Genomic DNA, 17,985 nt, shown 5'->3' with positions numbered 1-17,985 from the left:
GTATCATTATTTGCAGTTGGTTTATGCTAAAGTTTTTTGGAAGTTAATATTCTTCTACTTTGAATATAGGACCTCGAGCTGTAGCATACTGAATTAAAACACCAGTATTTTGCCGACCCGAGAATGTTAGAATTTGTTTGTTTTTAGAGGCCTGCAAGGAGGCAAAACAGACTTGCTACTTGAGAATTATTTTTAAAAGAAGCTAATAACTCCAAAGAAACTGGCACTCCCAGAAAACAAATTAAACCATAAACCAAAAAAGGGCAAAAGGCAAGTTATGGAGATGTACGTACATCCAAAATATTATCTGCCACAGTATTAGTTCTAATTATTCTCATGGCTCCCCAATTGAAAATATTTTGATAAATACTATGACAGATACAGATTCATCTATTTAATTTATTTGAGTAACAGCACTCAGCTTAATGCATTTCCTTTTTTAAAATTCACTTCACATGGATCATATGCCATGTGCCAAGCCCTATATAATATATAAGATATGTGTTATTCTCTGCAGATTTCCTGAATTTACATTTTAATATTTTAGAAGATATAGCTTTCTGTCATTCTAGAACTATAGTTACTCCATAAATTCTTTCTTTGCTAAATTCCCAATTTCACTGGCTGCAATATTTCACTTTTTTATCATGGAGCATGGGTGGGGAGGGGCATCCTCTGCGGCATGGTTAGCAGCATTCCATCTTGGAGTTTGCTCAATTTCTCCACTGGGTGAAGTGGTTTATTGACTGTCCATTTGTAAAGTGCTCTCTGGGAGTTTCTGAATGCAAGACAGTAGGAGCAGAAACATATTTCATTGCCTTTTCTGTCAAAATAGAATTAACATGTGCAATATATCATCTCTGGGCAGGACTGGATGAAATTCCAGCAAGTGACCCCATCACATGACTGTCCCTACAGAGGGTCCTGGCAGAATAGTTGTGGTCTCCCGGGTCTGATGGCTTCCTCTACCATCTTATCAGTTTAATGGCTGTTTTTATACACATGTGTATATGTATGCAAGCCTTATGTGTGCATATATAAGTATTTGGTTTAAAACCTACTCTTCAGAGTCATGGAGAGTGATAGAGAGAGAGAGAGCGGTTTCCCTCTCACCCTATCCCCATTTGTCAGTTTCTTCCCCATCCTTTCTCTAGCCCCTGACTAACCGTTTGATTTGTTCCTTATGAGCGCATCCAGAGTTTCCTTATGTACCTACAAACAAATATAAATACGGATCTTTGTTCTTTTCCTTTTATACACAAAAGGCAACCTGCTATATCTACTATTCTGCGCCTTGTGTTCTTCCTTCTCAGTTCAGAGAAAGCATTCTTACTCTTTTTGTCACCTGCATAGTATTCCATTGTTTTAATGTATAGAGAAGGAGTAAGTTAGGCAGCCAGGCACCATGTGAAGAAAATTTCATTTTCCCCCATCTTTTGTTATTACTACAATAAATAACCCTGGACATCATCATTTTGCCTGTGTGCACATATATATTCGGCCAAATGTTTGGAAGTAGAAGAGTGAGTACAACTGACCTGTGCATTTGTAATTTTGAGAAATATTGCCAAAATGCCCTCTGTAAGGGTTGTACCAACTTATTCCCACCCATAATGTGCCGGGTCTATTTGACTTGTTTTTAGTGGTCTTCTGAAGAGAGAACACGTTTTGGTCACTTCTTGTTTCCTATCATTGAACAAATATTTACCAAGTGCCCACTATGCCCAAAGCTCTCTTGTTAGGTCTTGCAAATACAGCAGTGAACAAAACAGGCACAAATCCCTTTAATAACCTTTTATTGTGACACGGAGGAATGGATAACAAAGGGGGGACATGGTTTATAACTTTCTTGGTCATTTAAAGCTTGTGTCACCAATGCCCATGCCACGGGAGGAACTTCTATGTGTGAAGGTCAGGAGTGAGAGGTCAGGGGTGAGAGGGGGTGGTGGGTACTGTGTAGTCCTGGACGCCAGGGGCCTTTGTGAAGGCCACAGCTACTACTCTGCTCTACACTTTTGGATCACGTGGGAAGAACAGGCCCATGTTGATAGACCATCCCAATTTTCAAGAGAAACCAGAAATCCATATTTTCTCTCCATTTTAAATGTTAGGAACTGGGCGCCTGGATGGTTCAGTCAATTAAGCGTCTAGCTCTTGATTTCGGCTAAGGGTTGTGAGATCAAGCCCCACATCGGGCTCTGCACTGGGCATGGAGCCTACTTCAGATTCTCTCTCTCCCTTTCCCTCTGCCCCTCCTTGCTCTCTCTCTCTCTCTCTCAAATAAATAAATAAATCTTTTAAAAAAATAAATGTTATGAATTAATTCAAAACTTTAGGAACATTTTGGGAACAAATTATTTTTTAATGGTGCTCGAAAAGTTGATACTAAAGTTTATATGGAAAAATAAATGTGCAAGAATATCTAGAAAAATACTGAGGAAAAAAAAGCTTTAACAAGGGGCCAAGGACTAGTCCTATGAGACATTAAAACATACTCTAGAGCCTCTATAATTAAAACAGTGTGATATTCATGCATGGATAGGCAGTCCAGCAGAACAGAATAAAAAGCACAGAAATCAACTTAAGTACATATGGACAATTTATCTACAATAAAGGTGGGATCTTGAATCACTAGGGCAAAGATTGACTTTTTAAATAAATGGTGCTGGGACAACAGGGTAGGCATGGAACAAAGAAAAAACTAGATCCTTATCTCACACCCTACAAGAGAATAAACTCCAAATGGATCAGAGATCTAACTGTATCAAATGAAACCACACAAGTACTAGAAGAAAATATGGATGGATCCCTGCATAATCTAGGTGTCAGGAAAGGCTTTCTAACTATGCCTCAAAATCTGGTGGCAATAAAGAACAGATTGATAAATTTGACCACATAAAACTAAAAAATTTCCTCTTGGCAAAAAAACACCATAAACAAAGTCAAATGATAAAATGGGAGAAAATATTTGCAATCAATGTTGCAGATAAAGGGCCAATATCCTTAATATAAAAAGAGCTTAAAAACATGGAGGAGGTGAGATTTTTTTAAAAATATGGGAAAATGGGCAAAAGACATGAATAGACAGTTCACTAAAGTATATATATATATAGAGAGAGAGAGAGAGAGAGATTTAAATGGGCCTTAAACATGTGAAAATATGTTCAATTCACATTATAAGAGAAATACAAATTTAAACTGTGCTGTGATACCATTTCTCTCCTAGCAGATTGGCAAAAATTTACAATATGACAACACATTCTATTGTGGCTATGGGGAAAGAGGCACTTTCATCCATTGCTGGTGCAAATGCGTATTGATAGAACCCTTCTGGGAGGAAATGGGCAATTCCTAACAAAACTACACGTATGTTTACCTTTTTACCCAGTTAGCCAGGCATGTACCCTTAAGATACTCCCATGCCATGCAGCTAAAAAAAAAAAGAGAGAGAGAGAGAGATCTCTATAAACTGAAATTTAATTTGGGGGTGGAAGAACTAAGCCAGGTAACATTTGAAGAAAGTATTTTGACAAAAGACAAAGAGAACTTGAAACAAATATTGAACTCTAATTTGGTGGGGGTTTTTGCAGTGGAATGGGTTAGGATTCTGAAGCTGACCCATACTTCCTGGGTTTTCTAGGACTGAATATACAAAGGTACCATGGATCACAGGAGTCAAAGTTCTTAACTGTCCAAGAAGGGAGTTACAGATATGGGAAGAGGGGTCATAATTGTGTGATGTTAGATAATAACTTATAAGCTCATGGTTTTAGTAGATTGAATATGGATGGATGACTGATTTTGAGTTTGATCGATATAGATAAATTGATAGAAGAAGACAGATAGATACATTTATATAGCTGCATCCACTGAATGAGCCTAGAATCAATAACACCTAGCACCCAGATCCTGTTTTGTAAATATCATTCTCCACTGAACAGAATCAAGGCTCCTTAGACAAATGACTGATTCCAGCACTAGGGCAGGGAATGGACAAGATAAGCCTGGAACATTTTGTACCAGAAATTGAAGAAGGGCTCAAAGAATAATGGGGAGATACCAAACACACACAAAAGCTAACTTAAACAAATTGCCACTTTTCCCAAACTGGGAAGATCTGATAGTAACTGATTCAGGCAAGAATCAACAGATGCTAAAACCGGAGGCTAAATGTTTGGTGAGAATAAGGATATTTACATTGTCTCAAAGTACCCTCCCCCCCCCCCCCCCCGCAAAATACACAGGGACAAAATTTACAGTGGACAAACCCTCAGAGACGCTGTCCTAACCAAGTGATCAAAGTGAATGTTACCATTAATACCACAGAGCAACATGATGGGCCTCGTCATACGACACACTGTTAGGGAGCATTCCTGCCAGAAATGCATACCCTGCATCTAATCATCAGAAAACAAGAGGCAAACTCCTATTAAGGGATTTTTCTACAAAGGAACTGGCCTGTACTCTTCAAAACTGGCAAGAGCATGAAAGACAAAGAAACACCAAGGAACTGTTCCAGATTAAGGAAATAATAGAAACATAACCACATGATCTAGATTGGCTCCTGGACCAGAAAAAGATAAATTTTCTCTTTTGCTACAAAAGGCTGGAATGGCTTAGTTGGTGAGAGGTTAGGAATGTCTATAGACGAGATAATAATACTGTCTCAATGTTGATTTTCTGTTTTGGTAATTGTACATGGTTATGTATGAGACTATTCTTGTTTTTTAGGAAATATTCCCTGAAGCATTTAGGGGTAAATCTGCAACTTACTCTCATGTGGTTCAAATGATAATAATACAGGGGGATAAAAAGTGAACATTTGGGGAATCTAGTTGAACGGGATATGGGAATTCTTTATTCTTGCAATGTTTTTTTAAGCCTATAATTATTTTTTAAAAATCCTTTGTGAGGGCGCCTGGGTGGCTCAGATGGTTAAGCGTCTGCCTTCAGTTCAGGTCACGATCCCAGGGTCCTGGGATCGAGCCCCGCATCAGGCTCCCTGCTCAGCAAGGAGCCTGCTTCTTCCTCTCCTGCTCCCCCTGCTTGTGCTCTCTCTCTTGCTGTCAAATAAATAAATAAAATCTTTTAAAAAAATAAATAAATAAAAATCCATTGTGAGAGTCTTCACAGTACAAGCGAAAACAAGCAAGAATAGTAAGAACAACAACCAACCATGTTTGCCCCCAACATGGACCCCTGGGCAGCCAGTTTGCAGTCTCTGGTTTGGAGCTATTTTCTTGAGTTGATTTTGAGTGAGGTCTTGCTGATAACAACCATTGCTAAGGTTGGTGAATGCTTTGCTACACCTGAACTTTTTTTTTTTTTAAGAAGGAGAGCGAGAGAGAGCTGGGGAGAGGGGCAGAGGGAGAGGAAGAGAGAGAATCTTAAGCAGACTTCATGCTCAGCACAGAGCCTGATGCAGGGTTTGATCTCAGGACCCTGAGCCGAAACCAAGAATTTGCCCAACCGACTGAGTCACCCAGGTGCCTCTGCCTCTGGAACTTTGAAACCAATTTAGCACCAACAAGAAAGCTGCAGAGATGGTCCTTATATAAATAACAATTTGGTAATAAAGCAGTTTAAATCTGGATGCAGCCTCCATTCTCAAAAATGAAGAAAAGTGGTGTGATCCAGATAGTCTTGCCCGTGAAAGTCCTGCATATCATTAGCTGCCTCTGGAGAGGTGCAAGCAGTCTTGCTTCTTGGTTTCTGGTCTTAGCCATCCATAGCCCTAGAGGGGCGTCTAGTCATCCATCAGGACCTCACTGTTGAAGGAAATATGTTTGTATAACTGTATAATAAGGGGAAAAAGAGTCTTTCAAGTTGAATGAAGTTTTGAAAGAAGAAAAATGTGTTTCAGTATTGGAAGGGGAAATGTTCTTGGCACATCCATTTTTTCCGAGTAGGAAGGAGAAGCCAAGTGAGAGGCAGGGGACCCGGGCAGCACATGGGGTGGTCTCATCTGAGGGCGCAGCTTAATCCGCCAGAGCCAGGATGTGTTAAATCAGTTTGCAGACTGATTTAGGGGATGTTCGTGTCACCTCTCCCTTCTCATCTTGCTATTGCTCTTTCCAGATTAATCAGTCCAAAGGCCAAGGGAGCACAGACCAGGAGTACTAAACTCAGAAAAGGAGCCTCCCTGATATCTGGGCCTTGGGAGGCTGGGAAGAGTTACTCAGGGCACAGAGCAGGGAACAACATTCTTGGCAGAGGAAACAGCATATACAAAGGAGAGGCATGATAGATAGGACATAGTTTTAGGGCTATGTCTTACTCTTTTGCCATTTCTCTCCATCTCCTTTTATCTCTCTTGGAACAGTCCACAGATATGCAGTCCGGAGTTGTGAGTTGGGCTTCCTGAGGTCATGTCTCCATGATCTAGTGAACCACACCCATCTAGTAGATTCTGGGTCTCAGGCCTCATTATCCAGAATGTAGGAAAAAGTGCCCATTTCAGTCCCTGATTATGTGCTACTTGCCCCAGATGAATGTTTCTCCACTCAGATTGAGGAGGCTTTACTAATGATTATGTTTATCCCAGAATCCCTTTCTAGATTTCTATCAATGTCGTTTCTTCCTCAAATAAATCAAGTGCACTCATCTTCTGAGCCATCCCACTTAAAGCACAGAGTCAAGACCTGCAAACTCTGACTTGCCCTGTAATCTCGAGCAGCTGCTTCCCAGACAGAAAGGAGCCCAGATGTGAGGGTACCACTGCCATCTCTGCTCTGCTCTCTGGCTGTGTGACTGAGCAAGGCTCTTGACCTCTCTGATCCCGCGTTCTCTCTGAAACAGTCATTATTAATTTCCATCTCACAAGTGAGGACTGGTGAAGGCAAAGTCCCTCGACAGTGCTTGACACAACTGTAGCCACCTTGGGCTCTCCCCCAAGCAGTCTTCTACACCTCAGGAAGTACCACCACCCCTCAACAGCCAACTGGACAAGGGAAGCTCCACTTCTGACATTCGTGGGCCAAGAGAACAAATGGAAGCCCAGATTCTGCATGCTTCACTCCATCCAATCCAATCCAGGAAACTCAAAGAAACCTAAGGCTGGAAGACCAGGTTAAAATTTAAATGATCAGATTCCTTAAGTTCCATGTGGGAGCATGCTCAAGCCCAGGCCCCTGGTCCACAGCCTGCCTTCCTCCTCCCCCTGACACATGAGGCACCATGGCTGGGCATGTGGACTCTTCTCCATCTGTCCATCCCAGCTGCATCCTTCCCCTCCCCTCACCCCTTCCCCACCCCCCACCTTGCAAATAGCCACCTTTGGCCATTCCTCACCAATGATGAGGTCAGCCCTCAAGTACAGATCCAGGGAAGATATGCATGCTGATCTTAGACATGGGTTCCAGGCTCTTTGGGTAGGAAATTCCAGGGGTGTGGGTGCTCTGAGTATGTTCTAAAACAGGCCTGGTGGGTACAAAGACTTCAGGTAGTCACATGCCCTGTGATCCTGCAAATTCCTCCTCCCGTGGAGAAGGGGAAGCCTGGACAAGGACATGAATAAGAGGGCAAGGGCCCCTCTTGCTCAGATCTAAGGACAGTGCTGGGGTGGGAGTAGACGGCTGACCTAGGAGCAGCCTAACCATGGACCGGCTGGTGACCTAAGAGGTGGCCCAGTATGAAGCGACTTGGTGGATCGCACTTTCCAAAACTTGCCTCCGCAGTATGTCCAGTCACGTGTTCTTCCATCACCTTGCTGTGCCCCAGCAAGAGGTGGAGTCTGTTTCTCCTCCCCCTGATCCTAGATAGGACTTTGTGGCTGCCTTGGTCCACAGAAAGCCAAAGAAGTGACATAGAGTAACTTCCAAGACTAGGTCAGAAAATATGACATGGCTTTCCAACTGGGCTCTCTCTCAGAGCCACTCACTCTGGCAACCCAAGTACGATGATGTAAGGAAGCCCAGGCCACTGGAGAGACCATTGTTTTATTTTTTATTTTTAAAATTTTATTTGAGGGGCGTCTGGGTGGACCAGTCAGTTAAGAGTCTGCCTTTGGCTCAGGGCATGATCTCAGGGTCCTGGGATCAAGTCCCGCATCAGGCTCCCTGCTCCACGGGGAGTCTGCTTCTCCCTCTGCCCTTCCCCGCTGCTTGTGCTCTCTCTCTCACACACACACACTCTTTTAAAAAAAATAAGTAAAGATTTTATTTGAGAGAGAGAGAGTGCATGAGTTGGGGGGAGGGGCAGAGGGATAAGCAGACTCCCCACTGAGTGCAGAGCCCGATGAAGGGCTCTATCCCAGGACCCTGAAATCATGCCCTGAGCCAAAATCAAGAGTTGGCCACATAACCAACTGAGCCACCCAGGCACCCAAAGACCACTGTTTTAAAACATGGGTTTTAAAATTGTTGAACACTACATCTGAAACTAATGATGTACTATTTGTTGGCTAATTGAATTTAAATTTAAAAAAATAAGAAAAAAAATAAAACATGGGTTATATTATTATTCACATATGGTGAGACCAACAGATCAGGAGGTGATTGCCATTGAAAAGACAGTCTGGGGTGTCTGGGTGGCTCAGTCAGTTAAGCATCTGCCTTTGGCTCAGGTCATGATCCCGGGGTCCTGGGATGGAGCCCCATGTCAGGCTCCCTGCTCAGCGGGGAGCCTGCTTCTCCCTCTCCCTCTGCCACTAACCCCCTGCTCATGTTCTCTGTCACTATTTCTGTCTCTCTCTCTCTCAAATAAATAAATAAAATATTTAAAAAAAAAAAAAGAGAGAAAGACAGTCTGTTATACTCACAGTTCCCAAGAGAAGGGGGCACACCATGTCATGGAGGCCCTCACGAAGAACACCAGGGTTGGTCAGGGAGCAGACCAAGAGAAAGGGAAGCTGTGATAAGAGACTTTATTGTGGTTCCCATGGAAAGGAACAAGTGAGACAGCTGAGGCTGGGTTAGGATTGGCTAGTTTGAATAATCTCAGTGGCCTCTGGGATGTACATGGCCCTGGGGTGATTAGAGGAAGGGAATAGTGGCCTACAGTGGGAAAGCTCCATAAAGGAGTGGTTGGGGGGGACGGGCTCTGGATTAGCTGGTTTCCATAGGAAAGATACGCTCACAGGTGAGTTGTCTGCTACCTCTAGGAATGAGCTAGCCCAGGGAGGGGTAGTCCATCCAGAGTCAGCAAGATTCCAAGATCTCAAAACATCAGAGTATAGTGAGTAAAAGGCATGAGTAATACAATCATTTGCAGGTTTTCTAGACAATGGCCTAAAAGTCCCAGCCAGTATCAACTGTGCTGTGAGAAGGTGAGCCTTCAGATGACCCCAGCCCCAGCCTTCAAGACGCCCAGCCTTCAAGAAGCACCACATAAAGCAGAGGTGAGCTATCTCTACCAAGTCCTGCCCTCACTGCAGATCATACGCATATACATATTTTGGTGTTTTTTTTTTAAGTCGCGGAGCTTTGGAGTAAAATTTTACACAACCTAGTGACTTGAACAATGGTAATGAACTGAGCCAAACAGAGTCTCTATCTCCCTCCAGAATTTAAACTGGGGCTTAAGAGAGTTAGTAAGTTGGTAGCAGGAAGACAAGTGATCAGACCCAAAGAGAAGCACGGATGGGAGATACAGCTGAGTCACATTCATGACAAATGACAAGAGGACTAGTCTGGAGTGGTTCCGATTCTGAATGGCCCAGTTTCCTGAGCTCAGCAGTGGAACCCAGTCATCCCTGAGGCCTACCAGGTGGTAGGTTTCTCCTGAGTCTAAGCTGAGTTCCTGTGAAGCTTTGGATAGGGCAGAGCCACCTGCTCTGGGACTCTCACCCCTGTCCTTCCCTAAGAGAGTCTCCATTCGTTGCCACTGAAGGAGCCTGTCCCGCTCGGGGACACATAGTACCAAGTCAGAACTTGGTATACAGTAAACAATCAGGATGGGTGACACCCACCCACCTTCCCCCCGCCAAGAACTGTCAGGGACTTACAGAGATAGTAAATGTTAAGGAGCTGTGTGGACTCTCTAGGTCTGGCCAAATCCACGTGGCTCTTATCCTCACTTCTCAAAAACATTTTGCTTTGAATATTTTAAAAAGAATCGTAATGGTTCCAAACCGTCCAGATATTTTATTTCCTCTGTCCCATCTCCAAGCTCAGACCGGGCTGGGCGCCCCCTTCTGATCCGCACTCATTCCTTCTGGGCCACAGGCCACCCTCTATCTGCAAGGCCTTACCTGGAAAAGCAAGGCCCCTGAGAGAGGAAGCACTTGCCTGTGGCCTCTTCCAGCGGAGACAGGGTCCCCAGCCCAGCACTGGGGTGTGGAGCCCGGGGAGTGTCTCCCATGGCTGCCTTGGCAGCAGAGCGGGACTGGTGGTTCCCTGGGTCTTGAGCCCTAAGAATTGGCTCTAGCGGGGCATGTGGGACAGCAGTCTAGAAGGCCGAAGTGCAGCAGGTGCACCTGAGCGTATGCTAGGGGGAAGCAAGGAGGTGTGTGTGGCTCGGCAGCAGGGGTGCGTGTATCAGAGGACAGGCTGATGTACTGACATCTGTTTTTTTCTCCCTGTATTCTCCTCTTCCCCCAGTTCCAAAGTAGAAAGCCCAGCCCTCTCTCCACCCAGGCCTCTGGGGAAGTTTGTGTGAAAAAGAAAAATTGCTAGCAGTCATTTCCTTGCTCTTACTTGTGATCATGTCCAAAAACATCAGGAGGGTGGGAGATGGGGCTCAAGGGGAACTGAAGGGGCAGGGTAATGTTTGGCAGGGCTGGGACATGGAGAGCCAGAAGTCAAGGCAGAGAGAGAGAGAAACAGGCATGCCAAGGTGGAAGAAACCAGCCTGGGCAGAGACAACCTTGCTGTGTGTGTGCCCTGTGTCCCAGCACGTAGATGAGCCTTACAAATGAGCTTGTGCCTGTGTGTGCCAAGATGTGTGTCTGTGACCAGACCTGCCCATGAAATATCGCATGCCACAGACTTTGGGCATGTCTGGGTTTGTCTACCAAGCTCCAACTCAGCCTCTGCAAACACAGGTCAGGGAATAAAGGGGGTACCTGTGGCTGGGCCAGAGCCCGGTGCCTGGGGAGGCTGAGTAAGAGAAGCCAGATGCCATCAGCTAGACAAGAGCAGCCTCTACTAGCCTGGGCAGGCGAAACCTGGTGCCTTGGGATACAAGGGAGGCATTGAAGGGGCAATCCATGGTGGGGGGGGGGGCGCTAAAAGTGTGGGGTCCCAGGCACCAGATCAACCTGGGACTCTCGGACTCTCTGCCCCTTCAGGAACCAAAGCCTGGTAGTGGGAACACAGGGCACACAGGGCTGTCTTACCCACTCTGCACCAGTAGCTATTCCTTTGTAACAGGGTTTTAGGGCAGGGCCTTGCCCCCCCTCCACCCAGAGCTCCCAGGGAGGATGTGAGCACAGGGCTGTGTCCCCTTACTCTACCCAAGTTCTCTGTGCAGGGCAGGTCTGGGATTTTGGAAGTAGAGGGGAAGTGGCTAGGGCGTCCTCCTCCAGGAAGGCTTCTTGGGCTTCTGGGTACCTTGAAGATGCAACATCTTTAAAGATGCAACATCTCAGCCTCATAGCCGCAGAGTCTGTCTCAGACTGGGATTTGTCTTATTCTCAAATTCCCCCAAACACTTCCTGACCACCAAATTTCTACCAGGTGTCCTCTTCTCTGTGTTCAGGACCCCAGCTGACTATCCTATTCTCCATCACCAGTGGCCAGCATCACCAATGCTGCTTCATCTTCTATTCCAAGACTGGCTGCCAAGTGGGGCCCAGAGCTCTAGTTCCCCTGCTCCCCCACCTCCCCGCCCCAGATAGCACACAGGTCCTCACATTCCTGAGGGCTTTTCTGTTAATACCCTGGGGAAAGCTGACCAGGAGTGCAAATCACGACAGCTAGGTGAAGTAGGGGACAGGACTGGGCCCACTGTGGCTATGGTATGGAAGAGAAGGAAGAAATTTCCCTTGGCCCAAAGTTCCTCTAGCTGCACTAAGAATTAAGTTGCCATGAGACAGGTTAATGGGAGAAAAAAAAAAACCCAAAGTTTTCTTATGTGTGCATGGAGGCCCAATAATGAAATTGAGACCCAAAGAAATGACCAAGGCAGGAAGTTTTTTCTACTTTTTAGACAAAGAGATAATACATTTTTGAGGAATTGATAAGACAAAACTTAACTTTGGGAGCTTCAACTTGGGGCTAGAGTAGTAAATTAGTAAACAATAACAAGGGTTGTTTATACAGCTTCTGATCTCTAAATTTCCCATCTCTGGTGATAAGGATATCTCTTCACCGCCTGTGACAGGTAGTGCACCTTTCACATGGGAGATTTATTTCCTGATTTCGGGGGCGACAGAGGGTCTGAGTGTCCTTCTGGAACAGACTGTCTCTAAGGTAACTCTTATTTAAAATAATCAGTCTGCTAAAGTGGCACATTTGGGGGCAGCCTGTCCTTCAGCCCCACAGTATACCCCAGGGAGCTGGCAGGGAGAGTCCAAGTTCCATATCCAGTTGGGCACATGAAAAGGACCTCACAACATGGGAGCCACCAGGGGGCGGGCTGTACCTGCTGGACCACTGGCCCATCAGGGGGCCTTGTTCTTGGCAGAGAAGCGTCTGTAGGTGGGAAGGGTGCTTTGCCCAGGTCCCAAGTGGGGACAGATGGAAAGCATCCCTGGGGATGACGGCAGAGGGCAAAGATGGCCCGGATGCCCCAAGTGTCAGTGGACATAGGCATTTGGTTGGAGGAATCCATGTGTGATGGGGGAGAGGGGTCTTGGAAAGAAAGAATCAGGATGTTGTGGGAGCATGGGTGTTGAGGGCAAGAGGATGAGATTTTGGGAAGCTCTTAGGATTGACGTCCTTGGCAACCTGCACGGGAAAGACGGGGCAGGCTGTCTTGGGCAATAAGGAAGCCCTCTGACTTCCCTAAATACACCTTGATCCTCCAGGTCATAGGAAATTCATACCTTCCCCTTAGGGAGCTCCACAGCCTTGAGTCAGGAGTGTTCTTCCCAGACTCCTGCAGACCAGGCATGTAACTGTGGTTTGGTTACATGAGCCAATAGAGTCCCCATTGTTGCTCAGCCTGGTTCGAATTGTTTTTCACTTCAGCTCACAGATCTGAACAAGTTTCTGAACTGGTGCCTGTTCCTTGCTCCAGATTACCCACAGGTTAAAGTCCAAACTCAACCTGGCTTTCAAAACCCCAATCTCTTTCTCCATCACCATGTCCTACTGCTCCTCAGAGGGAGCCTTTTCTGTGGCTGGAAAAGTCTCTTACCTGGGACATTGTGGGATCCAAAAATGATTTTGCTAGCATCATATCCTCTGTGGGGACTCCTGGACTGCCAGGAGAATTAATCAGTTCTACTCTGTGCCACCCTCTGATTAGTCCTCTGCCTCTTCCGTTAGGCTATGAGCCCCTTGACGGCGCTGTGTCTACTGCATTTGGCCCAAGCCAGGCACCCTGAAGGCACCCAAATACATACCTGGAGAGTAAATAAATGACCCCTGTGGCTGTGGCCTGTCCCGCCTAGCTAGAGCAGGCCTTTTTTGGAGCTGCTAAGACCCTGGGCCTGGTCCACTGCAGAAGAGAACTGCTACCCGGAAGAAACTCATCTAGGTCCCAAGGTGACCCCAAGGGAGAGACTTGTGGGTGGGCTCAGGTTTGTATCCATTTGACTGACCCCCAGGAATCTCTGCCCAGATTCTACTTCCATTCCTTTCCCAATAAGACTTGCTGCCCTGAGTCAGAAGCACATGCAGCTAGAATCAGAGAAAGACCAGAAAACCTGGCACTGAGATAGAAACTAAGTAACAGACACAAAACCCGAGACTGAGATGCCCACAGAGAGGGGAGAAGCTGACCAAGGACAGAGCCTGGAGGGCAGAGATTCAAAGATGGAGAGCAGGGCTGGGGATGGCAAGTCCAGAGAGCATTGCCATCATCTCTTCCCCGGATTAATGCAACATCTTCCACGGGTTTCCCTGCTGCTTGCACTACCTCTGACCCAATCTGCTAGTCAGTAGGAACTTTCTAAACACATATCTGAATATGTCACTCCCCCAGCCCCCAGAGTAAGAAATCCCCGATACCTTTGCTGAGTTACAAGGCTCTGCTTGATGTGAGCCCTGCTCATCACCAGATCCTTCAACTCCAACCACTGTGGACCTCTCCCTGAGCTTGCTCTCCCTGGCCTCTAAGCCTGAAATCATGCCACTGTTCCTTCTACCTGGGACGCTCATTCTGTGCCTCCTCCCCAGTTGTCCATTCTATACCCAGTGTCCCTTTGTCAAGGGTAGCCTCTCCCACACCCCAAGAGCATTCTCACCCCATCCCTCACCTTCTGGTCCGATTGTCCCCTCTCACACTGGAGCTCAACCCCAGAGACTCCAGGCCAGGCTGCCCTCGCCAATACTCTCCATCTTCCTACCTGCTCCTGTCCTTGGCCTCGTGGGGCCAGGCTTGCCAGCTCTAGGGCCACATCTGCCTGCCCTTTATATCCCAGTCTCTACCCCCCCCAACTCTTTGCAGCGCTTCCTTTTTAGGGTTGTGATTCTTCCTACATTCTCCATTTGTCTCTTAAAAAAATGTTGTCCACTAATTTTCTGTTTAAATAAAAATTAAGTTAATTTAAAGGAAAACATTAAATAGCACAAATGGTACAAGGACACTACATGATAACAGTTTGGGAATTGCGACTCAAACAACATTTTGGTGCTCTGCTCAGACCCCCTCAATCTCTGTTTCTGGACATCCATCTCTGGGACTTGATGCGCTTTGGCCTCCAGTGGCTAGTACCTGTCCTCAGATCACTGGAACTGTTTTGCTCCCATTCCCCAAGAGCCCAATGTGCCTGGGGATTTTAAGCGCCCCCCCCCACACACACACACAGGGACAGCCCATAGCTTTAACTGACAAGCGAGAGTAGGACAGCCCAGTTCCTTAACCCTCATTTCAGACAACTCTGAGAGCCCCTCTAGGACAGAACCTAACACATAGAGTGGGCACTCAATAAATGTTTGTTGAAAGAACAAATGTAGCCAAATGTATCAATCTTATCCTTTGTAATATCTGCATTTCTTTGTAATTTTCGTCACTCTTAGCCTATTCCCATCCACCTTTAAAAAGCATTTACTTTGTTTTGTTATACTTATTTATGTATTTTTGTAGTTAATTATTTGATCCATCCTGATACATTGTAAAGACTGAAATAAATGTATTTTCTTCTCATGACTAATCAGTTGAACCAGTGGCAATTCTTGAATCTTTCCTTCATCTGTCAAACCAAGATACTACCTTATCTAAGACTCATTTAGTGAGGTATTATGCAATCATTTATTATGGTAGTTATAAATGATTATGTCACCACATGGAAAAATGCTCACCCTATAATTTTAACCACAATATATATTAAGATTTTATTTATTTATTTGACAGAGAGAGAGAGAGCATGAGCAGATGGGAGGGGCAGAGGGAGAGGGAGAAGCAGACTCCCCACTGAGCAGGGAGCTCACTGCGGGACTCCATCCCAGGGTCCTGGGATCATGACCTGAGTCGAAGGCATACGCTTAAAGGACTGAACCATCCAGGTACCCCTTAACCATGATATTTTTATAGCTACATAAAATTATGTCAACACATTGGCAAGGACAGGGAGAAATGTAGAAAAATAGATTGATTTGAGGATGGTGATAGGGCTGGGGTGGTTTTTCTCTTTGATTTCTTTGGATATTTATGAAATAATAAGTTGAAACTTTAAAAGAACAAAATATGGAAGGTAAGAAGGACTTAAAAGATAGCAAGCTGTTTTTTCACCTGAGCTTGAGACAAAGGCTTGGGTGAGGTAGTTTTTTGTTTTTTTTTTTCTTTTTAGAGGTGATCTCAGGAGGAAGCTGAGGACAATGAGGGATTGTTACTGGAGGGTCCTGGGGAGTCATTCTTCCAGGAAAGGCTGGACAGGAGAGGTTCTGTGTATGGAAATCATGTTCTTTGGCCTTATACCTCTAAGTTTTGAGCTCCTTCCCAGCCTCAACTAAGTGAGCAGAACCTCTGGACGTCCCCCACCCAAAACATATCAAGGCCTCAAGCATGTGGATGGGTGAATCCAAATGCTCCCATCACCTTGCCCTGACTAACGGGATGCTACAACAACCAGGCAGCAAGGATACTGCTCTGTGTGGTTATATATTAAGAACTGTAGGAGAAACATGTCTCCCTGAACAGCTTTCTCTGGAAGATCCCTCTGACCCCTTAGAATTCTGCAGTTTTTAAAAAGCTGAATTCAGAGAACAGTAAAATCCACCGGGCCCTGGGCCAGCCATGCCCTCATAACAAATGTGAAGAGCATTAGAAGTAGGGACAAGTGTAGTCCTGGATGCCATGGGGCCCTAATCTGGTCTGCACTTGGGACGGTTAGGCAGGGCATGTCCTAGAGCCTGGGCTACATACTCTAGGGCTTGCCCTCCTAACCAAAAGGGCACTTCACTTCGATCTTCATGTCTCGGCTACTCCAGGCAATCCACTGGGGTCCCAAAGGTGCTGTGAGAAGAGCAGATACTCAAGCATGAGCACACACTGAGGCAACTGGCACCAGGACCCCTCCACACGCACAGAGCTAGGATGTCACTTGAGATCTTGGATTTGAAGCCTGTGGAGCTTGCCCAACTATCTTTTAGAGCAGCTCCCCTGAAGTGCTTTCCCACCTGCCTAGCCACAGGAGCCCGGTCTCCCACACCGGGGCCTTCACTGGGCTCCATCTGGTGCAGAGACCAGTGAGGTCTGCAGGCTGCCCCTGGCCAGAGGGCTTTTCCCGCAGTGTACTTTAAAACTTTGGAGAGGTTCGCTGGTTCCCCCGGTGAGCACGCGACCTGGCTGCAACCAGCTCCGGGCTCCAGGAGTCGTGGAGGAACGAGAAAGGACCTACCAGAGTCACCTCTTGTAAGTCGCTACGGGGCTGAAAGGGCCTACAAGGCCTGAAGTGCGCGCGCAACCCGGCCCGGGGAGGTACGGCTCTACGCCCCAGTCCGCCCGCTCAGCCTTGCCTATCACGTCACGCTCCGCGGGCCCTCCCCAATCCGCCTGATTGGTGGAGAGCGCGCGCGAGTGCTTCCGCTCCGCCCTCGGACCCGCCCTCCTGCGGCACTGCCCCGCCCCCTGGCTTACAAGGTTGTCTGTGTGGCTTCCAAGTTGGAACGCAAAGGCGCGGGCGCGAAAGGGCTCCGACCCTCCGAGGCTGAGGGGTCACTTTCCCGTCATGCATGCGCTCTGGCCGCCGCTCCAGGCCTGACAGTGGCTGAGTGCTCTTCAGAAGCACAGTCCCTGCCCAGCTCGGCCCGCCACAGGCCCCTTCCTTTCCTCAGCCCTCGACCGGCTCCTCCACCCCCCTTATGGCAGAGCACCCGGAAATGCCCATTGCCCGGGCCCCCCTTGACGCCGACACCCCCACGTGCCAAGAGGTTGGTCCTCGAGGACCCGCCGCCTGGCTCGCAGGCTCTCAGGCCCAATGCGGATGCGGGTTCCGCCGGCACCCCACGCTCGGAGCCCCCAGCCCCGACCACAGACGCCCCCTCTTGCCTCCCGCTCACTCCTGGGCCCTCCAGGATTCTTCCCACTCTGGCACCTTTCCGCCGCCCCACACGCCCCCGGGTTCTTCCTCACACCAGCGCCTGGGACCCCTTGGCGGACCGCCTCCGTGTCTAAGGGACCACTCCTTAGCAGCCTCTACCTCTACACACCGCTGCCCTCCGCGCCGTCGTCCCAGACTCCTCGGTCCCCGCACCCGGACGTCCCTCACCCAGCATCTCCGCCAATGCATCCTCACGGAACCACCGCCCCCCTCCTCCCGCAAGTTCCTCCTCTGGCCTTCTCCGGGTGAACATCGCTAGTCAGGGCCCAACCTCGCTCCCGCAGCCGTGCGAGCCCTCCTGGGCCCCCCGGTCCCACAGCGCACACCCCTCTGTACCCCACCCGCACACCCACGAGCCCTCGCTTAGCCCCCCACGCCCCACTGCCAGACTTCTCCCC

Source organism: Neomonachus schauinslandi, chromosome 1, assembly GCF_002201575.2.
Source record: "Neomonachus schauinslandi chromosome 1, ASM220157v2, whole genome shotgun sequence".
Classification (NCBI taxonomy): Eukaryota; Metazoa; Chordata; class Mammalia; order Carnivora; family Phocidae; genus Neomonachus; species Neomonachus schauinslandi.
Note: the sequence above shows the minus strand (reverse complement) of the source record.